Source organism: Nyctereutes procyonoides, unplaced genomic scaffold (genome assembly GCF_905146905.1).
Source record: "Nyctereutes procyonoides isolate TBG_1078 unplaced genomic scaffold, NYPRO_anot_genome, whole genome shotgun sequence".
Lineage (NCBI taxonomy): Eukaryota > Metazoa > Chordata > Mammalia > Carnivora > Canidae > Nyctereutes > Nyctereutes procyonoides.
The window spans coordinates 55,914,905-55,941,528 of NW_026575126.1; the positions used below are offsets into that span (position 1 = coordinate 55,914,905).

Here is a 26,624-nt window from a genome sequence, read left to right on the forward strand (position 1 = left end):
AGACAGCTGGTATCTGTGGGTTTGCAGTGAACCGGGCATTTCACAAACTTCATCCCTTTGAATCTTCACCCTCCACTAAGACTTGGCTGTGATTGTTAGTCCCATTCATAGAGGAGGAAACAGGCTTAGTGAGGATAAAGAATTTTCCTAAGAACTGCAGAACCTAGAGTCAGAGTTCTCATGCGCTAAGGCGAAGGGCTGGGGATGGGAGAGCCCTGTGGTGGGGAAGGTCGCGAGCAGGGTGAGTGAGAAGAGCAGGGTGAGTGAGAACGGCATTTGGGCCAGCTCTGGGGTATGTGCCCATGGCCTGGATCATGTCTCAGAGCCAGGAAAGTGTGCCTGCCACAGCAGCAGTGAAACTGGCAAAATTTGATGGGATGTGGAAACTCCTTAGTGGGAGAAATATGTGCATTAAATTTTTTTGTTTTTGTTTGTTTTCCTCCAGAGAGGGAGTTTGCACATGGGTAGCTTTTTTTTTTTTTTTGCCATAGCCCCAAATAAGGAATTCAGAAAGTGGCTTCTGGTCTGAGGGCTTTGGGTGTTCATGTGACCACAGTCAGCTGATTTCCTTGTGTCTGTGTTGCTGAGCTGGGAGGACAGGCTGAGAACTTTGAAAGTCCTTGTGTCATTTGGAAGGAGGGGGTCATGTACTGCAGATGTGCCCAGGGAATGATAATACTTCCAGGGACCTGTTCTCATTTATTGAGGCACTGAGCTGAACGTTCACACATGATGTCGTTGAAAGCCTATAGCACCCTAGGAGCTAAGTTTCATTTTAACTCCTTGAAGAATCTAAGCCTTAGGGACATTAAGTAACTTGCCCAGGTCTTGAAGCTAAGGGGTATTTGAAGAAGTCTGTCTGCCTCTGAAGCTGGTGGTTCATATACTCTGAGGGGAGACCCGATCAGCCTTTGGGGGGAAACACAGGTGTGGCTTACATCACCAGGTATTTTTTTCCAAAATCCACCCAGAGGACAGTAATATGGAAGGAGTAGTAGCACCATGTGGTCCAGCTGGCATATATTTTTTAAGATTTTATTTATTCATGAGAGACACAGAGAGCGAGGCAGAGACATAGGCAGAGGGAGACATAGGCAGTGGGATGCGGGACTCGATCCCAGGACCCGGGGATCACGACCTGAGCCAAAGGCAGATGCCCAACTGCTGAGCCCCTCAGGTGTCCCACAGCGGGCATATTTGGCCACCCCTTCATGTGTGGGGAGGTGTAAGGAAACCAGGCACGTTTCTGCCCTCAGGCAGCCTCTGGTCTCTAGGAAAGACCCAGAAATTAAAAATTCGTAACCAGTGGGAGTAACCCAGTGGGAGAGGTGCCGCTCGGGGTGGGGACCCAGGAGGCATGTGGGTTCCCAGGCCCCTCCTGGGCAGGGTGCCGGGAAGGAGTGCAAGTTCTAGGTCATGTTTTGAGGAAGTGGAAGCAGTGAGGGAAAGAGTAAGCCTGTCAGCGAGATGGGAGCGGAAGTGTGAGAGAGAAGGGACCTGGGGTTGGTGGAAGCAGTTCAAGCACTTGGGAAGGTCTGGCTTCAGAAAGAGAAGATGTGAGGGGGGCAGAGAGGAGGCAGGAGAGCAAAGACCTCCAGGATTCAGAAGTGAGCGTGACCCTTCAAGGTGGTGAGGCCAGCAGCTCTAAGTGCTGCCAAGACAGTGGCCAAGTAGGGAAGGGACCCAGGAGGACATCTTGGGGGAGGTGGGGGAGAGGGAGGGCATGGGTGGAAATGAGCCAAAAAGGGAAAATGGGTTGGAAATAAAGTAAGTTGAGCAGCCCATTGAGAAATTTGTGCGTGTTGGTCTCTTCTTTGCTTTGGGGGGTAGGAAAAAAAAAGAGAGAGAGACAGATCTGGACTCAAATCCTGCGAACCCCACTCAAGTTTCTTATCCTTAGCACCCTCATTTTGAAAAAAGGAGTAAATGATAAGGATGATAAAACTTGTGTGGGGGCAGAGCAGGACTTTAATATATAGCACAAAAGTAAAACTTCAGAATATTGTCTGCAGGGCACCTGTGGTTCAGTTGGTTAAGTGTCTGACTCTTGGTTTTGGCTCAGGTCATGCATGAGCTTAGGGTCACCAGATGGAGCCCCGGAGTCGGCTTGAGATCCTCTCCCTTTCCCTCCCCCCTCCCCCCACTTGTACATGTGAGTGTTCTCTCTTAAATAATAAATAAATAAATAAAATCTTAAAAAAAAAAAAGACTATCATTAGCCACTGAGGGAGTTCTCACCGAGGTATTTGATGAGTAGGGTTTTGATGAATAGGGTTATTATCAATCACACTAGAAAATTCAAGAAGAGACAGCTTTGGGTGAAGATGGTGAGTTCTGCATTGACTATGTTGAATTTGAGATACCTGTGGTATATCCAGGTTTAAGTATCCAAAGGCCATTGGGAATATGGAGAAGTCAGGGATGGAGAAGAGATTTGGGGATTATTAATATATGGCTACATTTTTCTGCAAATATCTAAATCATATCCCTCATGCTACTCAGAAGATTTTAATTGTATAAGACATAGAACAACATGGAATTACTTTTTTTTTTTCTCTCTCTCTCTCTTAAATTTTCTTTTAATTCTTCTGGTTGCTAAGAAGAATGTCTCAGTTTGGAGCTATCATGCTTAAACATTCTTCTAATGCATGCTAATCCCCTGTTTAAATAAAAACAATGAGGCAACCTCAGGCTCAGAGCTGTGTGGTTGCCAGAGTTTAATAATTTTAATTTTCATTGTGTTTTGCATGCTTGTCTTCTGTTTGGAGCAAATGTTATTACTTTTCCAATTCTGGTTGTCTCAGACTGGATGCTTTGGTTGTGAATAACATTTAACAAGCTGTCTGAAGGTAGATGGTTCCAGGGTGAGCTTAAGCAAGGCTTCCCAAGGTCATCAAAAACTCAGGATCCTCCCAATTATTTATTTGCTATCCTTAAAGTGTCATCATGATCTCCCCTCTTGGTCCTAAGAAGGCTGTGCTAAGCTCCAAGAGTCACATCCTCACATGGCAGTGTGAAGGCATGAAGGAAAGGGGGAACAGGACAAAGGATTTGTCTTTACTTTGGAACTTTGGCAGATGTCCTTTGACTGTAAAGGACAGGGCTGGCCCGCCATGAATGGCAGTATGGAGGAAAGAGGAACTATGCCCTTCATGAAGTCACTGAACCACTGAATTAACTACCCTTGTTACAGTTCCATCTCTGGAAATTTTGTTATCTAACAATAATAAATTATCTTACTGCTTAAGCTTTTTCTAGATGGGTTTTCTATTACTTGCAGCTAAATGCATTGCATCTCATATAATTTCAAATTATTGCTCCAACCTACTAGGAATTATTCCTTTTTTTTTTCTTGGTTTGATTATATTTTCCTCTTGAGATTGGGTCCTATTTTCCTGTTTTTTTTTTTTTTTTTTTTGTAGGTTGGTTGGGTAATTTCAGATTGTACGCTGGATGTTGCAAATGTTACGTTGTAGACACTGGATTCAGTTGTATTTGTCCGAAGAATGTTGATATTTTTGTCTTAGTAATAAGCTATTGTCTTGATTAAACAATATACTGTCACTTGGACATCAGCTCAGATGTCAATTCTGTTTATCTTTGAGTCTTCTTTGAGACTGGCCCACTCATGCATGGTTCAAGATTCAGCCAGACACTTGGGTAGAGTTTATGCACATTTGGGGTCCTCTTCTCTTGGCTCTCTCTGCTTCTAAATTTTCTTCCTACTTTCCAGTAGCTGTGGTTGACCTGAAATCTGCCCGCTGGCTCTGCAAAGCAGAAAGACTTTTGTGTTGGAGTTTTAGCTATTGCTTGGTGCTGACTGGTCTGCTCTCCTGGTATATGCTGTAAAATGGCCATTCCCTTCTTCTAGATTTCATCCCTGTTCTCCAGAATCTGATCTCTGTTGTTTACTCCTTTAAAAATTTTGTTAATGTTGTACTTGTTATTCACAGGAAGGTTGGAAACAGTTGAAATTTGCTTGAGTGTACCAGAAACAGACGCCTTCTTTCTAACATGGGAACACTGAGGCTCAGAGAGGTTAAGCCACTTCCCCAATGTCACAAAGCAAGAAAGTGGCAGAACCTGGACCCAAACCCAGGCTGCTAAACTCCTATCCGATTCCCTCCAGGGTACCTGGCTGTGGACTTGTGTCTCAGAATAGTCTCTGTTTGGGCTTAGTTTCATTTTGGCATGGAAAATGTCTGCCCTTTGAATGAAGCTGTGAAAGCCAGGAGGCTGAGCTGGGTGGTTTCATGGCAGCTTTGGGTCAGTTTTGTCTTCTTTCAATCCCCAGATTGGCTCCTTTAAAGGGTTGGTATCAGTGGGCTATGTTCTAGGCAGAGTTTTGGATAAAACTTTATCAGTCATCAGCAACGAGGTGCCTGGTAATTATTTATTCGGCAATCATCTTACCAAAGTAAGTCAGTAGTAAGTTGTGGTTGTGAGAAAGGAAGTTCAGAGTTCAGTAAGTCCCCCCCCCCCTTCTTTTTTTTAAACATAAAAGAGGAAGCGACTGCTCTTTATTTTTGTACCAGCCTTGTCACTAATGGACAGGGGGTGAAAATCTTAGCTCAACTGAGGTCAAGCTTTGAACATTCCTAATAAGGGTCTCCCTTTCTCCTTTGTAGCACCACTGGTGTGAAGTATGTAACATTGAAACAGTCCCCAGAGCCACAGAGAAGAAGCCTCATAAAATCATATGCTATTTTGCCTCTAACTTTAGGAACAGAAGTGGTCCCCTCCAAAAAAATCATTTCCAGTTCTCTTTCCTAACCACTCTCTCTGCTCAGTGACTTAGTTTACCCTTAGGTACTGTTTTTCAAGCTTCTTGCTGTATTTCTGGAAGTATCCCCATCTTCCAGATGAAAAACACTTATGGAGCATGTATTGTATGCCAGACACCGGGTATACAGAGTGAACAAAGCAGAGAAAATCCTTGTTCCTTTATGTGACTTACATTCTCATTGGAGGTGGACAATAAACATGTAAAGAATATGGATAGTGATACCCCCTGGGAAAAAGAAAACAATAATTTTTTTTTTAAAAAGCAGAAACCTATTTTTTCAGGTGTGTATTTAAATGGAAAACAAAGTGGCATCTTCTTTCCCATTCCTCCACCCCTTAGTGGAGATGGGATATTTCATAGGACTGAAACAGGATGAATCAGAATGGGCTCTTGGCCTGGTCGCCCATGTTTCATCTGGTGCCTCTGAGTTGGTGGGTTACACCTCTCCATTGCCGTAGGTCTTACCCTTCACACTCTGCACAGATTCCGCCCCTTGGGCTAGATGGAGCGGAGTGAACCTTCTGGAAAGGTAGACTTGAGCCCAGAATATGAAGGGCTCTGGATGGCAGGCTAAAAAATCTTTTTGATTTTACTAATTTTAAAATTATTTTTATTTATTTATTTTTAAAAAAGATTTTATTTATTTATTCATGAGAGATACACACAGAGAGAGACACAGGCAGAGGGAGAGGCAGGCTCCATGTAGGGAGCCCAGCGTGGGACTCGATCCCAGGACTCCAGGATCATGCCCTGGGCTGAAGGCAGGTGCTAAACTGCTGAGCCACCCAGGGATCCCGATTTTTTTTTTTTTTTTTAAGATTTATTTATTTATTCTTGAGAGAGACAGACTGAGAGAGAGAGAGGCAGAGACCTAGGCAGAGGGAGAAGCAGGCTCTATCTGGGAGCCCGATGTGGGACTCGATCCAGGATACCAGGATCGCAACCTGAGCTGAAGGCAGGTGCCCAACTGCTGAGCCACCCAGGTGTCCCTGTCTTTTAGGTTTTGTATTTACGTCCATCCTCTTGTTCCTGAGGTCAGAACCCCAACTTGGCCAAATTGCCCCCTTGGCTCGTTGGATTCCTGCTTAATTTCTATCCTTTCTGATCTTCCTTCAGCCTTAAATCATTTCCCCTCCTTTTCTCACCTAAGTGTAAGATGAGAGCAGCAGTTGTTAACTCTATTGATTGTAAAGTGCCTGCATTAAAAATGTTAATTATCGCCCCTAGGAAGAGATTAAGCCCCTAGGTCTCAGGCTCTTAGAAGAGCAAAAAGCCAGGTGTGCCATGGCTTCCTGTTTCTTTCTCAGGTTAAAGAGAAAAACACAGGGACACTGAAGAAGCTTCAGTCCTGTGGTAATAATTATGGCCATATTTATCTCGTAAACATAGCTTCTGTTGATTTTGGAGTTGGCTAGATTTTGTGACCCGTGTGGATGATGCAGTGAGGTTGCCCTGTGTTAAAAAAAAATTAAGTTTAGAAGAAATGCATGAGTGCAATATCACTACAATGAATTAAATATCATAAATAAGGTGAAATTGGCCCTTGTGATATCTAATCTAGGTCCCCTCTCCCTTCTCTGTAGGTTACTATTGGTATCTACTGTTATTTTATTTAAAAACTTATTATTTTTGAAAATATTTAATTTATTTATTCATGAGAGACACAGAGAGAGGCAGAGACACTGGCAAAGGGAGAAGCAGGCTTCCTGCAGGGAGCCTGATGCGGGACTCGATCCCAGAACCCTGGGATCATGCCCTGAGCTGAAGGCAGATGCTTAACCACCCAGCTGCCCAGGCATCCTGGTATTTACTTTTAGAAACTTTTCTGTGTTCATGTGTATCCATGCAGATTGTATGGTAGAGTTGGTGTGTGTGTTTTGCCAAGTGGTGTCACATAGCAGACATCATCCTGCCACCTGCCTTTTCACTAATCAGTGTCTCAGAGGGAAAACTCTGTTATGCTTTTAACTACTCTGTAATATTTAATGGTACAAACTCGGTCCCATTTTTGTGGTCACTCCCTTGTTGGAGACAATTGGGATTCTTTTTTTTTTTTTTTCTTGAGGGGTGGTGTCTGTTACAAACCATACTGCATTAAACATCCTTATACATGTCTGGCACACATGCAAATATTTTTCTAGTTACTGAGAAGTAGGATGGCTTGGCCACAGGGTATACACAGTTCAGATTTGAATGCATATCACTAGGGGTTCTCCAAAGTGACTGGGCCTGGGCCTGCTCCCACCAGCAGTTTGTGTTTCTCTGTCACTGCCTCTTGCCACATTGTGATAATGCCAGGCTGTAACATTTCTGCTGATCTGATGGGAAGAAGATGACGTTTCACTTTAATAGGGCATCATTTTGATTACTAGTGAGGTTGAGCACCCCACTTGTGCGCTCACTCTCAAACTAGTGAGGTTGGGCATCTTTTTACATATTTCCTGGAGAGTTGTATTTTCTTACTGATTTATAAAAATGTACTGATTGTACATTGTACTGATTTGTAAGAATTTTTACTTCAATCTCCTGGACACCAGTCCTTCATAGATTCTTTGTTACTGTTCTGTTTTTTATCGAGTCTTGAATCCCGTGTCACTCTAGTGTCAGGAATGATAGATTTGCCTATACCAATTTAGCTCCTGAAGCCCAAAAAACCATTTCCACGCAATCCATTATTCCCACTTTTTTGTTTTTTTACAGATTTTATTAATTTATTCATGAGAGACACAGAAAGAAGCAGAGACACAGGCAGAGGGAGAAGCAGGCTCTCCCTGCAGGGAGCCTGTGCAGAGCTCTATCCCAGGACCCTGGGATCATGACCTGAGCTGAAGGTAGCTAGCTGCTCAACCACTGAGCCACCCAGGTGCCCCCATTATTCCCACTTAACAGATGAGAAACTGAGGCTTAGAGAGATTGCATGACTAAGAGTCACGACTTGTGCGGGCATGGATAAACTCAGAAATCTTGAGCAGACAGACATAGACCAAACTGCTGCAAGCCACCAGAAGACGATTTTCTATAACCTTTCACTATTACCCAGACACTTCCACTTCAGTATCTCAGGAGAAAAGTCTGTTTAATTATTCATCTCTTTTCCAAGTAATTGGTGACAAGTCCTCCAGCTGGGAGATGGAACAGGCTTTGCGGCTAAAAACATCCACCACATATAAAACAGGGGATCCTGCCCCCAAGAATGGTAATTGGAGAGCCTCTCCTAGGGGGTATTTACATGGACAGCAGCCTTTGGCTGACATGCCCTGTGAGCAGAATGGGCTGAGGACACTGATGTTGCTGTGTTCCACGCCATTTGTCACTTTCAGAAATGACCTCTGTACCCTTCATTTTTTTAGATCCTTCAAAAAGATTTGAAAATCCTTTTTATCAGAGGCAAGGTCAGGGCCTCTCTATGGGATTCACAGGGAACAGTGCACTGTCCCATATTACAGGATGGGAAACAAAACTTGAACTCAGACTTTTATATAGCTGGTAGAAGCAAGCACTTCCTTATATTGTATGGCAAATGGTGATTTGAAATACTTGAACATCTATACTCTGGGACATGTACGAGCATTAACAAGGGTTTCTATTTATTGAGCATTTATTTGGGCCAAGCACAGTAAAAAGCTGTATCTATGAATGTTCTCATTTAATTTTCACAGTAACCTATGACTTAAATAGCTTATTGTCCCCATTTTATTATAGATAACCTAGAGGTTCAGTTATTTAACTTGCTCAAGGTCATGTACTAAATAAATGCCAGAGCCACCATTCAAATTTCAAAATGTACGCTCTTATCACTACCCTTAATGTTATGATGTTAATCCATGGACCCATTTCCCCTGTATTCTCTTTAGTTCCAGAACAGGTGTTTGTCCACTAAGATTTTCACAGATGGTGACATGAAATACAGATGGGTGAGTGCACCCATCCCATATGAAGTGCACATGGATTTATTTACAGCTGGTTGCAGATCTTGGAGCAGAGGCTTGAATACAACTGGTCTACCAAGGTCTTTCTAAATTTGGTTGGAGCTGCTCTGAATAAATCTCAGAAGATGGGAAAGGGGAAGGGAACTCATATTTATCGATCTTAACTCTGAAGTAGGTATTCTCATTTCACAGATGGAGAAGCAGAAGTGAGGTCACTGCTTGAGGTCACTGTGGTGGATTATATTACTGAATCAGTTATTTGCTTTCTCCTTGTAAGGGGTGGTACATCCCTGCTCATTGCAATGTGGCTTATAGTCTCCACTTACAGGAAAGATATTACTTTCCTGTTCCATTGAGGTGGGGCTTAGCCATATGACACACACTGGCCAGTGGAATGGTGCATTGCATCTAAGCAGAAGCTTTAAGGGCTGTTGTGTGGTTTGGCCCTTGCTCTTTCCACCTCTGCTACAAGACTGAGAAAGGGATGTTTCCTTGGCTTATAGACTCTGATACAAAAAACATATGGAGCAAAGCCCTAGAGACACAGACGATTGTAATGACATGTAGCATGCAAGAACTAAACTTTGTGTATCATAAGCCACTACAATTTTGGGATTGCTTGTTATTGTAGCCTTACCTAGCAAAAACTGACTCATACAGTTATATAGTTGGTAACTTGGCTAAGGAATTTGAACTAGACCAAATTCCAAATCCTATCCATGTTCTTTTCATTATTTCAGTCTTCCTGAATATTCTGTTCATCAGTATATTTGCTATATCTGTGTGCTACGTGTCCTTTAAAAAATATTCTTCTGTAAATGGTCTAAGTTTTGTCAATACTTTTATTTTATTAATTAAAAAAATTTTTTAGAGGCACCTGGGTGCTCAGTCGGTTAAGCATCTGCCTTTGGCTGAGATCATGATCCCAGAGTTCTGGGATCAAGCCTTGCATTTTTGGGCTTCCCTGCTCAGCAGGAAATCTACTTCTCCCTCTCCTTCTGCCCTCCCCCCACTTGTGCTTTCTCTATTTATTTGAGAGAGAGAGAGAGAGAGAGAGAGAGAGAGAGAAGGAGAGAGAGAGAGAGAGACAGCAAGAGGAGAGAGGGTCAGAGGGAGAGGGAAAAAGGAAGCAGATTCCCTGCTGAGATTGGAGCCTGAAGTTGGGCTTGGTCTCCGGATCCCTGAGATCATAGCCTGAGCTGAAACAAGAGTTGGACACTCAACCAGTTGAGCCACCCAGGTGCCCCTTAGCACATTTATTTTAAAGGAAACTTGATCACTATATGAATGGAAAAATAATATCACCACAAATATAATTAGTAACTATAACTATGAATAACTATATTATGAATATTACAAAATTCTAGGTATTCTTGGCCAACCAGAGTCCTCCCTCTTTTTTCCAGAAGGGAGTTTAGCAGATCTTAGAGTGGTGTTCAAAACACGTAAGCACTGGACTGAGACTTTCTTGTTTGATAGAATTGGGAGGGTTGAAAAAGAATTGAAAAGGAAACAATTTTCACCTATTGTGGTTTGGTGTGATTGAAAGCATATCTATGTTCCCACCTAAAATTCTTTTAAAAACCACCAGTGAGTGATATGTGCCTCGTGCGGGGAGTTTCCCTCCTTTCTGTTTTTATATAATAATTGTAAACACTTGTACAGCATGCGCTATGTGACAATACTCCACTACGTGCTTTACTATTTATTCCATCATTAGGTGTGGAACCAGGTTGGGGAGGTTAAGGAACTTGTCCCAGCTAGTAAGAGACAGGGTTAGGATGTAAAGCCAGATGTGCCTGAGTCTAGACCATCAGGATGAACCAGAGGTTTGTTCTAATTGCTCACTTGGAACCTTTCCATGAAGCCATGAAGTGTTTCTCTTTTTTATGTGGCAAGTCAGAGCAGTTGCTGCTTCGGGGCATTAGCCTGGGGTCGTGTCAGGGCCCAGCTGCAGCAGTGAGTCCATCAGTACCCTGACAGGGCCACCAGGCACAGCCACAGAGTAGGCTCTCAGGGGTTGATTCCAGCTGTCCTCATGGTCCCCTGTGCTTCTCTCTGTCTGGGCATCCTTCTTAGGGGTATGAGTTAGCTACTTCTTATATTATGGACTCCCCCCCAGACTGCAGGAGAAGTGGACAGGTCAGCTGCTGGGCAGCTAGCAAGTTACCTGGGGTTTGGCTGGCCCAGGGTGGCTTCCCTCACATATGCAGCTCTTGGATGTGTATTAGCTGGAGCAATGAGGAGACTGAGCCCCATGTGCCTCCTCACCCAACAGACTACTCCGGCTTGTTAACGTGATGGTAGGGCAAGGTTCCATGGTTCCAAGAGCACAACCATGCGAGGGCTCTAGAGAGCTAGCTTCAGAATTGGCTCATGGCCACCTCGGCTGCAGCCTCCTGGCCGGGAACAAGTCAGTGACCATCCCAGATTCATGAAGTGGAGAGTAGGTGCTATCTCTTGAGGACTGGAGCTGTAGAGTCATGTTGCAAAGGGTATGAATATAGGCAGGAGTGCAGAACTAGCTGTTTTTGTGACCTACCACACTCGCTCCCTTGCTAGCCTCTGATACCTGTGGTAAGGGACTGAAGCATGGGTGCCCTTCTCTCCACATGTCAGGCACACCAAGAGGCGCGTGTAGATATTGTGGAATGATGTCCTTCAACTACTGTGCCTTCTTCCTTTTTTTTTTTTTTTACAATTTTTATTTATTTATTCATGAGAGACGCACAGAGAGAGGCAAAGACACAGGCAGAGGGAGAAGCAGGTTCCTTGCAGAGAGCCCGATGTGGGACTCACCCCAGGGTCACACCCTGAGCCGAAGACAGATGCTCAACCACTGAGCCACCTAGGTGCCCCAACCACTGTGCCTTCTTCCTGTTCCTTGAGTCGGCCAAGCTGGTTCCCACCTCAGTGCCTCTCTCTGACTCTTCCCCAGGATCGTGGCTCCATCTCATTCTTCCATTTCACCTCAGATGTCCCCTCCTCTGAGAAGCCTTCTCCTACTGTCCCCATGCAAAGTGCTCCTTTTCACACTCTCTTATCACATCATCTTTTGTTTCTTCCGTGACATCTCTGACCATTTAAAATGATTAACATGTCTCTTCCTTTTTTAAAAAAAAATGTATTTATTTATTTATTTATTTATTTATTTATTTATTTTTAAAGATTTTATTTATTTATTCATGAGAGACACACACACAGAGAGAGGCAGAGACACAGGCAGAGGAAGAAGCAGGTTCCACGCAGGGAGCCTGACGTGGGACTCGATTCCGGGTCTCCAGGATCACACCCTAGGCTGAAGGTGGCACTAAACCGCTGGGCCACCTGGGCTGCCCCCTGTATTTATTTATTGAAGAAAGAGAGAGCAAGCACAAGTGGGTGGAGGGACAGAAGGAGAAGCAGACTCCCCGCTGAGCAAGGAGCCCAATGTGGGGCTTGATCCTGGGACCCTGGGATCATGATCTGAACCAAAGGCAGACACTTAACTGACTGAGCCACCCAGAGGCCCTGCATGGTCTTTCTTCTAGAAAGCATGCTTTGGGATAGCAGAGCCTTTCCCTGTCATGCTCTCTGCTATTTTTTCAGTGCCTAGAACAATCGCTGGCTCCTAATAGGTCAGGAGGGTGCAGTATCAGTGCCTTGAATGGCTTCCCCATGGCTCTTCTTGTGCCCGAAGGCCCTGGTGCCAGCAACCACCCTGGGCACAGGAAATAGGCCCTTGCCAGCCAACTTCTCAGGAAGAACTGGCAGGGTGCCCATGACAGCACCTTCCAGGTGGCTGCTTTCCCCCATGTCCATGTGGGCTCTCTGTGTCTCAGGCAGGGCTTTTTGGGTCACAGGTGATGGAAATTCACTCAAGCACACTTAGGCCAAGAGGCAAATTATTTAATGGTTCAATGCAAGGCCTCTGGAGCTCCACTGCTCGGGTTCAGGTTCCAGCTTTTACCACTTCCTAGCCGGGCGACCTTTGGGAAGTTACTGAAACTCTCTGTGCCCCAGTTTCTTTGCCTACAACAAAGGGAGGAAGGGTAATAATATCAGCTATCTTTTAGAGTTTTCAGGAAAATTAAATGATTCCCTATACACAAAGTACTTACTGCCAAGCAGGTGGCAAGCAGCTCCAAGTGTGAGCCACGGTGGTTGGAGGTTCTCATATGCAATCGGAGAGCACGAGGTCAGCTGGGCTCCGTGAGCAGTTGGACAGCAACTGGACAACAGAGCTAGAAGCCCGTCAGGGACACAGGCAGCTATGCTCTTTTAGTTTCTCTGTCTCTGGGCCACTGGCTTTTTTTGTTCTTGTACGTCTGCTTTGGTCTCCTTTCTTGCTCTGTGCTTGCACTGCATCAACCATAGTCTTTCTGGCCATATTCACACTGTTTTCCAACTGGGACACATAGCATCTCTAAGATGTAATTCCGAGTTTTGGGGAAAATCTGATTGCCTCTCCTCGGGTCAGGTGCCCACGCTCTGGGCTGTTCAACTGGGGGCTGGAGGCCCACTTCTGTAGGTTTCTAAAAAGCCTGCCAGGGATGGGCAGAGACCCCAAAGATGTCAGCTAGAGGCAGCTACTCTAGTGTATCTGCTTCAAGGCTGCTCCTCTTCCTGCTTTTAGAAGCTATCCAACATATACTCCCACTCAGCCTCACCAAACTTATTATTTTTTAAATACTCCCCAGCACGCTTACTTCTAATTACACTCAATTCTTGCCTTCTGCCTCTGTAAATCACTTGGTCATTTCCTGATCTTATATTTGGCTGTCAACGAACGTGGAAACTTCACAGAATCTCTGAATCTCAAGGTTGGATGGGAAAACTGTTCTTCCATGCTTATAACAAACACACACCTACACCCACATACCCGTGTATTTACTAAAATAGTATTAGGCTAAACATTCAGTTCTACAACTTTCTGATTTCATCACCAATGTCTAGCTTTCCATGTCACAACAGACAGACATTAAAAGAAATTGGCAGCATAGAATTTCATTGTACATGAACTGAAAGTTCTTGAACCTGTCCTCAGTTTCCCAGCCTGTCTGTGTGCTTTATAAATTATGGGGTTTGCTCTCCCATCTTCCAGCGAATTAATCTGTTGCTTGGCCCCCAGCTAGACTTCTTCCTTTGCACTCCTTGCACATAAAAGCAACCCAAGTTAAACCAACAGACTCTCTTATGGCTCATTGCAGTTGGCATGTCTCAAATTGCAATTCCTCTACTATTCCTGATTAAACTTTCCAGTAAGGTGGAAAAAAAAATGGATTCTGAAATCCCATGTAACTCTTCAACTGCAATAGACTCTGTCTATCACTGAATAGAGATGAACAGTCACATCTCATGATACAGGTTGGGGTTTACAAATGCAGATTCCTACAGGAGCCAAGCAGATACCTTAACTGAGTGAAGAATTCCAGATAAAAGAAATGACCTATGTATTAAACCATATGGATTTTCTTCACTTATACAAATAAGTATATAATTTTTTGAAACATGCATTTTTTTTCTTGGCAATTTCTTTCTTTCTTTCTTTCTTTCTTTCTTTCTTTCTTTCTTTCTTTCTTTCTTTTTCTTTCTTTCTTTCCTTCCTTCCTTCCTTCCTTCCTTCCTTCCTTCCTTCCTTCCTTCTTTCTTTCTTTCTTTCTTTCTTTCTTTCTTTCTTTCTTTCTTTCTTTATGATAGTCACACACACAGAGAGAGAGAGAGGCAGAGACACAGGCAGAGGGAGAAGCAGGCTCCATGCACCGGGAGCCTGACGTGGGACTCGATCCTGGGTCCCCAGGATCGTGCCCTGGGCCAAAGGCAGGTGCTAAACCCCTGCTCCACCCAGGGATCCCAAACATGCATTTTTTTTTAATGCAGCTTTTCATTTTTCCCTCTTTGCATAGAGAGGTGGGTATCAAAGAATGTTTTAAATGTATCATAGAAAATGGGATGCCTGGGTGGCTCAGTCGGTTGAACATCTGACTCTTGATTTTGGCTCAGGTCATGCATGATCTCAGGGTCGTGAGATCCAGCCCTGAGTCCGACTCCCTGCTGGGCATGGAGCCTTCTTGGGAGTCTCTCCCTCTGCCCCTCCCCTTATTTGCACAGGTTCTCTCTCTCTCTCTCTCTCTCTCTCAAAAATAAATAAAATAAAATAAAATAAAATAAATAATTGCATCATAGAGAAAGTAACAGTGGAAGTGTGATAAAGTTGGCAGCTGACAGTCTTGGTGATGGCGAGACTGCAGGGAGTGGCAGAGACTGTGTTGAAACACAGGGAACATGTCGCTTTTCAAAGGGGTGGCCACTCCTTAGCTCAAGCCATCTGTTGACAGTGTGGGAACACAAGCCTAGTGTTGCAAGATGCTTCACTTTTTTTTTTTTTTCAAGAGAGACAGGAAGTCAGACTATTTGTGGGAAATCTCTTAATTTTGGAGTATTGGTAATTTTTCAAAACTGAAAAACAACTCACAGGCCAAACATTATGTGGGCTGCCAATTTGCAATCCCTGATGTTGGTGATATCGTTCAATTAGTCTAAAATCATTAACTAATTTTTGGCTCCTCTGTCATACTGCTGACTCACTGAGCTTTTTTGTCTAATGAAATCCTTCAGTAATTGATAAGTATTGAATTTGAAAACCTCTTAATCCAGGCTGGGTTCCTGGACTTGGAAATTTGGCTTCTGGACCTTATGTTTGCTCGTGCTAAAGCCCTTCTGTACAAATGCTTGAGATTCTACTTCGGTCTTCCGGCATGGTCACTAGCCTTCTTGGTTTTGTGTAGTTTGAAAACTTGACTCATTTGATCTTATTGCAAAAATACTGAGTGAGAACAAGAGAGAACTTCCTTTAGCAGAGCTTACCAAGCGGCATCTAAGGACTAAATCTCACCCTAGGCATAATTTTGTTTCAACTGAAAAGAGATAAAATATTAAAAAATTAAAGATCTGTATTTAAGAATAGGATTTCATCATAAAATACTGGTATTTAGGCACCTTTTGAAAGATCATGATAATTGGCAAGCCAGCGTTCTTGCTTGCACTCTGTCAGGTGCCAGGGTTGGAACCAATAGAGCTAACTCTTTCAGATGGATGTGGCTCCTCCTGTCTCTGCCTTCTTTTTCACGTCCAGCCTGGCCCTGTAGGCATTTATGGTTGCAATTCTTATAGAGGTGACTTAAATTCATTGGTGGACTGATTCATGCACGGGTGCATTAGTTTTTTGAAGCCCGATGTATGTAGCAGACGCAGTGCTGAATTTGGGAGATATCATGGTGTCCAAGACAGATGCTATCCCTTCACTGATGTATTCTACAATCTACTGGGGAAGCTGGATATGGAAAAATTATGTCATTTTGCATATAAATGACATGAAGGCAAATTGTATTATAGTACCAGCCCACCAAATGGAGAAGATGGAGCACAGTTTTCTGACTTTCCTAATATTGAGAGCAACACTGTGGAAAGCTTTGCTAGGGTCCACAGACATATTCCCTTGTCCACCAGATTGGCAGCTGTCCAAAACCAAACCAAACGAAACCGATAAAACACACAAAGGAAGTGAGGTTAGTGTGACAAGTCTCATTCTTCTTATGGTGGCTCTTTTGTCTGCAGAATCTACTATTTCTTTCTGTTTTCTTTTTGAAAACAGAATGACATTGGCGTACCTTGTAGTGTTTTGTTGTTGTTGTCCAGGATTCTTCTAGGGTCCTATGCAGAAGTTTGGTGATCTCTTTTGTGAGATCTCTGGGAAGTCTGCTATGAAATTCATCTGAACCAGAAGAACTGAACTCATTTAAGGGCATCTGGATATTTCACAGATGTATTTGCTCTGATCTCTCCTTTTGAAATGCCACCACTTAAAGTATTCATTTGGGGAAAGTGGTTGGCACTGGAATTTCCTTTATTCTGAGGGTGGATGGAAAAAAGGTTATCTTGTGAAAATTCCTGTCTTTAGGCTTCTTTGATTGTGAGTAGTCAGCTGACTCTGATTAATTTTTTAAAAGATTTTATTTATTCATTTGAGAGAGAGTGAGAGAGATCACAGAGGCAGAGGAAGAGGGAGAAGTAGACTTGCCGCTGAGCAGGGAGCCTGATGCAGTGCTCCATCCTTGGACCCGAAGATCATGACCAGAGCCCAAGGCAGACGCTTAACTGATTGAGCCACCCAGGCACTCCGGACTCTGATTAATTTAAGCAAAAGGGAATCTATTAGGATATGGGACAGGTCAGAGATATGAAGGAAAAGGTGAAGACTTAGGCTTTAGAAAGTTCTGGAATCAGAGAAGTTCTGGGGATCTAGGAAGTGGACTGAATGGTCCATTCCTTCAAGGTAGGATAGAGAGAATGAATAATTCTGTTCAAGATGCAAAAATTCAGTGAGAAAGTTTCTGATTGGCTTAGGGTGAGTCACATGACCCGCTGAGACTTAAGGACACCACCAAGACATCCCTGCCCCTTGCCATAACACTCCTTAGGTAAAACCAAGGGTAGTAAATCCTAGGCATCAATCCCATTCATGTTCCTTGGAGTCTTCTTTTCTCAATCTAAAACCAATTATTGACTCTAAGGTCTTCACCAATGGTGTGCCGTATCATCAAAGTTCCCTAAAAATTTGTCTGGGCCATTGAACTGACCCATTCAAAATTTCCCAAATATTAGTTGTTCCGTGTGAGGTCTTGGTTTTTTATTTCATCTCAGTCTTCAAGCTAAGATATCTGTGTAAGTGATAATAGAGAATGCCCACGTAGCATGTAGTATTGCCAAAACACTGTTGTAAGTGCCTTAGTGATGTTGGCTTATTCAAGGTTGACATTGCTTGGACACCTGGTGGCTCAGTTGGTTAAGTGTCTGCCTTTGGCTCAGGTCATGGTCTCAAGGTCCCGGGATCAAGCCTGGCCTTGGGCTACCCACTCAGTGGAGAGTCTGCTTTTCCTTCTCCCTTTGTACATCCTCCTCCCCAGCTTGTGCTTTCTTTCTTTTATTAGGGTAAATAAAAATCTAAAAAAAAAAAAAAGACTGATATTACTTGGAGACACAATTCTTGTTATCTGCAATAGTTAGGTTTGATAAAGTTGCTGCAAACACTGTCTTAGTGAATACTGAATGAAACATCACTTCTAGGGGAATACAGGATCAGGTTCCCTTGAGCCTCTGGCCATGATGTTTTTGTCAACCGATCAATACATTACCTTGTTTTGTGTGTGTTTCTATTTTAAAGTCACCTTATTTAATATCTGTTGTTGACTAACATTGAACTCATGGCCAGGAGCACTACAACTTATGCCTGGATGAAATTTACCTAACATTCCTATTTTCTTCAAATGATGCGTCACAACCTTCTTGCATTTAGGAACTTACCCTTGGGTGCCATTTGAAATACAAAGTTTCCAACAAAAAGCACAAAAGTGTGAAAGATGTGGTACTAAATATGTCACAAAAAAATAACCCTCCAAAACTCGTTTCCAATGTGAAAACTGAAACAAGAAGGTAGAGCATCGTCTTGTTCAACGGCAGCTGGGAATGTGTGTGTCGGGTGACTCAAATTTTCTGCAGCTCTGTATGTGTCCGAGAATGACCATGAAAGTACCGTGAGTATTGATTTTGGGGTTACAAGTTAGAGCAAGTAGGCGAATTGGCAAATATGGAATCTGTGAGTCATGAGTATTGACTTTAATACTGTTCTCCCTATTTTACAAAAGGAAAATGGAGGTGTTGAGAGGGATTAATTAGCCTTCTGAAGGTAATGCAACAGGGGTGTAGACGGGGTTCTGAACTGTCCCTCTGTTTTCAGAGCCTGTGTTCTTAAGAGGCAGGGCAGAGTGGTTGAATGCTGTGTGGCTCCTGCTGAGAGCTGGTTTTCACACTCCAGGGGCTCTTAGCAGTAGAGAGTACTGAGGGCTGTGGACCGAAGTAGTAGGGGAGATGGGGTGGGAAAGTTGTTTTCTTGGGTAAGGTTGGGCTGTTTTCATGAGGTGCCAAGGATGTTTGACCCTGAGGCTATGTAACAACAACAACAACAACAACTACTACTACTACTACTACTGATTCTTCTTCTTCTCCTTCCTCTTCTGTAACTTCTTGAGATGAATCTTTTACAAACCAATGTCCGAATAGTCTGGGAGAAACATTTGTTTATGGCCTTTTGGATTTCCAGGAGAGAAGAGTGTAATAGTTCAGAGCATAGACCCTGGGGCCCAGCTTCCTGGGTTTGAATCTTGCTTCTGCTATATATTGCCTCTGTGACCTTAGGCGAGTTACTTAACCTCTCAGTTGTCCCATCTGTAAAATGGGAATCATAATAATAACTACTTCATGGAGTTGTTGAGAAAATTAAATGAGTGTGTATATATATATGTATAATCCCATATAGGTATATGTGTATCATTTAGAACAGTGCCTGGCACCTAAGATGTGCTCTAAAAGTGTTTCCTAGTAATATTATTTGTCCCAGCTTTGAGAGTCACGCTACTAGGCTTCATTGTGTGTATCCCTACCCCCACTCAAGCAATCACAGTGGAAGCTAGGTCAGCTGGCGGGCTCCTTGGTCTTTTCCACTCTGCTGGAGGGGCTGCCTGACTCACCTCTTGTGCTCACGCAATTGACAGCTAAATAGAAGGGCTCCTTCCTCTTAGCATTAGCTTAATTATAGGGGCTCCCTGGAAGGGGGTGTGTGCTCTGTGAACAAACCCCCTCCCTGTCCCCAAAAGCTGGCACCGGTACCTTAAAGGAGCATTAACATTATTTCTTGCCTCCCCTTTCACACTCACTCTTGTCTCTGTAATGCGGCGTGTATAATCTTTCATCACTGGATGGGTCCTTGGACTTTTGTATGTGTGTGTTTACTGTGCCCCGGTTTGTGTTCCAGAAGGTCTGTTTGGATCTCTGTGGGTGTCTGGCAGCCTCTGCAGGCCTTTCTGAATTATATAACTGGAGTTTTGTATTTTCTCTTCCTTACTGGAGGTTCTTTCTGTGCTATAATTTGACTCTGAGGGTACGAGAATTTTCTTTGGGATCCCCTGGCATTTCCTTATAAACAACTGCTCTGCTGTATTTTCTTCTTTAAAATAATTCTTTCTTATTGCCAAAGCAATACATGTTCACTATGGAACATACAAGATACAGAGAAGGCAAGTAATCTTACCCCCTACACATTTTAATACCTTGGTGTATAAGCTTCTTTGTTTGTCTCTGATTCTCTCTCACACACAGATGGGGGCGTGATGATTTATGAGACTACCCATTTGTCAGTTCCCGTTTCCACTACTGTTCTTTCGTGGGAGTCTGTGGGCTCCACTGTATGGCTTGACCACCCATTCCTAGCAGGTGCCTCGAGGATGGTCATCGAGGGTATTCCCATTTCTCACCATTATAAGCAGGGCTATGATAAGCATCCTGGGCCTGTACCCCTAATTAGGTCCTCAGAGCAGATTTCCAGAAGTTTTTAGGAATGGTGTTGAGAGGGGTGTTTGTCCAATCTCTTGACTCCCCTGATGTGCAGTGGGGCTCAGGCCCAGGGGCCTCTGTGTCCATTTTCCCAAGGCGAATGTCAAAGGATGGACAGGGCAGTTAATAGGACCCTCTGCTCCTGGCTTTTTCCCCAATTCCTATCCCTCTCCAACCTCCTTTTAGCTGATTTAGCTACAGCTTTCCACTCTGTTCCCTGGGATAGGTGGAAATTTTATTGTTTAAAAAATATATATTTTTAAAGATTTTATTTATTTATTCATGAGAGACATACACAGAGAGGCAGAGACACAGGCAGAGGGAAAAGCAGGCTCCCCGTGGGAAGCCCAATGCAGGACTCAATTCCAGGACTCTGGAATCATGACCTGAGCGGAAGGCAGATGCTCAACCACTGAGCCACTCAGGCACTCCTATTGTTTAAAAAATATTAGATCATTTAAAAATTATGGTAAAGAACATAAAATTTACTGCCTTAATCATTAAAATTTTTTTAAAAAAGGTTTTCTTTGAGAGAGAGACAGAGAGCATGAGAGAGTGTGAGCATAAGCGGTGGGGAGGGGCAGAGGCAGAGGGAGAAACCGCTGAGCTGCTCCGCTGAGCAGGAGCCTGACAGGTCTCAATCCCAGGACCCTGGGATCATGACCTGAGCCAAAGCAGACACTTAACTGACTGAGCCATCCAGATGCCCCCTGCCTTAACCATTTTTAAGTGTACAGTGTAGATGTGTTAAGTTGTAGAGCAGATGTCTGAAGCTTTTTGCAGTCTGAAACTATATACCCAAAGAACAACTCCCCATTGACCCTCCTCCCAGTCTCTCGTAACTGCCATTCTATTTTGTTCCAGGAGTTTGACTGCTTTAGATATGTCATCTAAGTGGAATCATATAGTAGTCTTTTTGTGAATGACTTGCTACCCTTAACATGATGTCCTTCAGGTTCATCCATATTACAGCATGTGTCAGAATGTCCTTCCTTTTTAAGGCTGAATTCCATTGTATGGATATACATTTTGCTTATCCCTTCTTCTGTCCATGGATGCTTGAGTTGCTTTCATCTCTTGGATATTTTGAATTATGCTGCTCTGAACATAAGTGTCCAAATATCTCTTTGAGGGCAGCCTGGGTGGCTCCGCGGTTTAGCACCTGTCTTCAGCCCAGGGTGTGATCCTGGAGACCCGGGATCAAGTCCCATGTCGGACTCCCTGCATAGAGCCTGCTTCTCCCTCTGCCTGTGTCTCTGCCTCTCTCTCTATGCCTCTCATGAATAAATAAATAAAATATTAAAAAAATGTCTCTTTGAGACTCTGCTTTTGATCCTTTTGGATGTATTCTTAGATGTGGAATGGCTGAGTGGAAGTGTCTAGGGCAGACTGTTCTGGGGACCTGGCCTCTAATTGCTCCACAGCTCCAGCTGAAACCTCCATTTGCTCCCTTGGCATTTATTTGGTACCAGCCATGTTCTAGTCACTAAGTTAGGCTGTGGCAATAGAATCGCTGAGACGGATCCCTGTCCTCATGGAGCTGATGCTTCAGGAAGACAGATAACACCCAAGTAAGTGAATTGGAAAACCAGAATGAGTTCAATTTGTGATTAATGTCCTGGGGAGCCTGAATCAGGAGAAGGCAACAGAATGAGTGCCTACTTTAGATAGGGACTCTCCCTCCCCACAACCAATTGACACGGGATCAGAGAACTGTAAGATGGAAAGGAGCCAGCCATGCAGAGTTGGGGAAAATACTGTTCTGGGCCCTAGGATGAGCCATGTCAAGGTTGGAATGATCGTGAGGAGAAGATGAGGTTGGCATGATGGTGTAGCAGGGATAGTGGATGTGGGATGGAGAGGAAGAACATTCAAGGCTGTCTTCTTGCTGCCTTTCTGTATTCTCTTTACCCAGGAAGTTGTATGCTGTTAACCAGCAAAATGCTGCTTGGTAACTATTTCCCATTTTAATGTGTGCTGGTATCAGAGGGAAAATCCTCAAAACCCAAATGTACCTTCTGACCCAGGTACCACTAGTTTTGCCATAACTGCCAGTTTGTCCACCCTCCATCCCCGGCTGCTTTTTCTCTGCTCCAGCCTGTCATGGCCATCCCTGGGTTGGCCTGGACTTGACTGTCTTTATCTGTCAGGAATTACTCCTCCCGATCTGCCAAAAAGGGGCCTCTGTGTGGGAACTGGGTGGCAGGCTTGTGGTTACAAGATGCCTGGAAGGATTTCACTGGCAAACGCGTACTACATCTGTGTTGGCCCCTGCTCTTGTGCTTAGAACCTTGTGACAGCTTTTCCACAGGTTGTGCTTTTGAGAATGTAAGTGTCATAGCTGGATGACCAAGACTGGTGGGATGAATGTGGGACCTGCAAGTGTATGAGTCCACTTCTACTGGTGGAGCATGAGTCAAGTTCTCTTATTTTTCTAGTAAATGCTATTACTGCCATTTAACATGACTGGTCATCTGTCTACCCATTCATCCATCCACCTATCTACCCATCCATCCACCTGTCCACTTGTCCATCCATCCATCCATCCATCCATCCATCCATCCATCCATCCACTCTTATCTATCCATCCATTCATCCACCTACCCACTCTCTCATCCTTTCATTCGTCCATCCATCTATCCATCCACTCACTTATCCATCCACCTATTCCATCCATCATCCATTTATCCACCCCCCTCCACTCACCCATCCATTCATTCATCTATCCTTCTGTCCATCTGTCCTCTATCCATATTCACCATAGTGTAATGGTTAAGAGTATAGACGTGGAGTTATCCTAAGTTGAGACCTCAGCTCTGCCACATACCAAGTATATGATATTGATTAAGAATTTTAACCTTTCTGGCCTCAGCCTCCTCAGCTATAAAATGAGATTGATACTGAAAAAAATTTTTAAAGATTTTTTTTCTTTAAAACATCTTTTAAATTTAAATTCAATTAATTAACATATAGTGTATTATTAGTTTTAGAGGTAGAGTTCAGTGATTCATCAATCTTAGATATTGAAAATATTAATAGAACGTATGTCATAGCATTGTTATGAGGGATATGTAAGTCAATACACTTAAGGTGTTTTCATTAGTGCTGTATGAGTGTTAGCTATTACTATTAGTACATTTATCCATCTATTTAACTATCTACTATCATAATCACTAATGCTCTTCACTAAGTATTTCTGGTTTTTGGTCTTGCAGGCCAGTGATACTTCTGGTTTCCTTTGTGGGTGAGTACGGCCGTATGAGTAGTTCCGGCCAATGAGTTGTAATCCAAAGTGATATATGTCATTTTTATGCTGGGGCATGTCACTGCTAGTTCCAGACTCTCTAGAGTGATCTTTGAGTTCAGACTTCTCTGTCAGCGTGATTCTGGTTACATAGAACAAGTCCTCTAACTGGCCTGACACAGACATGTATGAGAGAAAGAGAAACCTTTGCCTATTTTGGGATGGCTTATTACTATAAGCCAGCTATCCTGTCAGTTTTTCTCTTTCTGTCTCTCTCATTTGCCATCTATGTACAATAACATTACACCTTCTTTCCTTTTTCTTTATAGTACCTCATACAATCTGGCATTTTATTATATATTTATTTATTTGTTGCTAATTATAAACAGCAAATTCCCCATGAGGACAGGGACTCAGTTGTTTGCTTCTCTGTTTAGAATGTTGCCTTGCACAGAGTAGACAATACATATTTTTTTTTTTAATGAATAAATGAATAAATAGATCTCTTTAACTTCTAGGAAGTTCTATGGAGTCCTACATTCTGTAGCTACCTTGAAAATCCTTACTGAGGGAAGTAATATTTGAAAAAGAACACACCGACCTTTCATTCTCTAATATTATTGCCTGAATTAAGAAATGATTTCCTGAGATAGACCTCACCAACTTTCTGCAAAGCTTCTAATACTCTTATTCTATTGCAAGAAGCTTCCCTGAGCCCTATGACATAGTCTTTACCCAGAATAAGGCTGTTTTTTTTGCTTTGAACCATGTAGAGGCTTTTGTCCTTCCTGTGACATATATCACTTGGAACAGAATGTCTTTGTAAGCCTAGCGTATCTTGGGCCACTTACTTGAAACCAGGAGAGACAATCCCTGGGACCCCTAACTATTTCTGGAAGCAAGGTAGTCTGTGCCCCATTGAAGACTTAGGAGCCTGATCACTTCCAACCATGTTTTCCACTTTGTAATTCTTAATCATGGGCTGAGAGGCAAGTTCCAGTCCCAGTACCTTCCCTGCTTCATACCTGACTCCTGGCTCTCTTGATACCCTGTTGACTGTTAACTGCACACTCTAGACTTGCTTCTATTCAACACTTTCTCTTCCTCCTACGTAAAGAGGAACCCGACTTTCTTCTGGGGGATACCATCCCGCTCAGGAACAGCAGTCCTTACCTTTAAGACTCACAGTAAGTGACCATTTTGCTCTCTTGCTTCTTCCCCATTTTCATTGATAGACCACTACACACTCCCCACCATTTACTGAAGACACTGGGACCTGAGTCATGACCATCCTCCCCACACTGATGTCTACCTTAATCTTAGGATATTTCAACATTCATGAAGGCATACCTAGGCTTGCATCAACCTAGCCTTATAATTCTTGTGCTTTCTTACTTAAAAGATCTTCAATTTCAGAGCCTCTTTAGGAAACTGAGATGTACAAAAAGACATGCTAGGAAAGCCATTGTGCTGCTTTTAATAAGAAGATAATTGTAATTGTAAATAGCCAAACTGTACAATAGGTAACTAATGTTAAAGCTTTTAGTAGAGTATCATAACTGCCATGAAAAATGCTTGTTGCATTCCTTGCGAAAATGATCATGATGTATGGCTAGATAGGAAAAAAAATCTCGTTATAATGTAAGATGTTTATCTTGATATGTGTGTATATGCCTAGGGAAAGAACTAAAGGACCATTTGGTATTCTCACATGTTTTTATATGTGTTTATCATTGAGTGGTTGAAGTTGTAAATGCTACTGTGTGTGTGTGTTGTGTTGTTTATGTGTGCATCTGTGTTCTTCAACTTTCCCATTGAGCATGTGCTAGCAGATATTATTTTTGAAAATAATAAAGACATAACTGGGAGCAGGGGTTCTCTTGGGCATTTCCCAAAGTATGTTGCCCAGTTACCTATGTTGGGCCTATCTCCAGGATGTATACGACTGTGTCAGGCGTTACTATTATTAGTTCTTCCTAGAATCCTCAGTTTAAGAAGGATGAGGCATGAGACCTAAATTAGAGGAGCCAGTCAGTTATGGTGATTTTAGCTCTAGATCCAATGCCCCGTTGTAGGAGACTGTGTTTCTCTGGGTGGGTTGATGAGCAACCTAATGAAGCCATTTGTGAAGGAGAATGCTGCATGTCTGCCCATCACACTGACCCAGGGAAGGAGTTTTTACCAAAGACAGCACCAACAGTTTGCAGACTCTGACCAGAAGGGAATTTGTCAGTGTTTAGCATGGCTGGCATCCCACAACCTACCTCCTTATACAGTTAGAAGCCTTTCCAGTGGAATGTGTGAAAAACCACAGGCCCCCTGCCCACGCCCTCCCAGACCTGTATCACCAACAGCTTTCAAATGTGTACAAATTGGGAGATGGCTGGATCCCACATCCCTCTGTGACATTTGCTGGGACAAGTGTGTGTTAATAAGTGACATGGCTCCCTTGGTCTCAATGGTAAGGAAGTACACGCTACTGCAGGCCCTTGAGAAAATCTTGGTGAGGGCCTCAATGCTCAATATTAAAAAAAAAAAAAAAGTTATTTATTTGAGAAAGAGAGCACTAGAGAGAGATTAAGCACAAGTGGAGGGCAGAGGGAGAGGGAGAAGCAGGTTCCCCACTAAGCTTAATCCCAGGACCCTGGGATCATGACTTGAGCCTAAGGCAATTGCCCAACAGACTGAGCCACCCAGGCTCCCTGACACTCAACATTTTTTTTTTTTTTTTTTTTTTTTTTTCAGCAGAGTCTTGTTTTTACTTAAGGAAAAAATATAGAAGGTACACATTGGGAATTGAAATACACTATGCTTTTTCTTTCTAGAGGTATGATATGTCTTTTCTGGTCAGTAATTTCTCTGAAACATTGTGTTACGTCAAAGCCTACAGATGACCAGTGAAGCTGTCTGCTCTCCTACTTCTGTTGAGCTAGCTCAGTGGAACACCATCTTGGCAGGCAGATTCTGACAGGAGGAGGCAACTACAGAGACCCTACCCCCAACAGAACACCTAACAAAATGATTTATATGGAAAGGGATTTCAGAAACCTGTACAAACACTTAACATGCTGTAAGAAAGGGAGACCTTTTAGCCTACTTCCAGCATAAGCACACACTCGTTGGCGCCCAGTAAACCAGGCATGCCAACAAAGAAAGCCTTTTCGCTTTCATAGCACTAACAGCTAAAAAGCACATAGCATATAATACTTTGATCTTTAAGTGGGTAATCATGGAGGCT

At 43.2% G+C, this 26,624-nt stretch overlaps 1 protein-coding gene across 3 annotated transcripts in view; it reads left to right on the plus strand.

Moving 5' to 3' along the window:
• PRKCB (protein kinase C beta) overlaps positions 1-26,624 on the plus strand; it is a 328,355-nt gene that overhangs the window by 19,464 nt on the left and 282,267 nt on the right. The window lies entirely within an intron of this gene.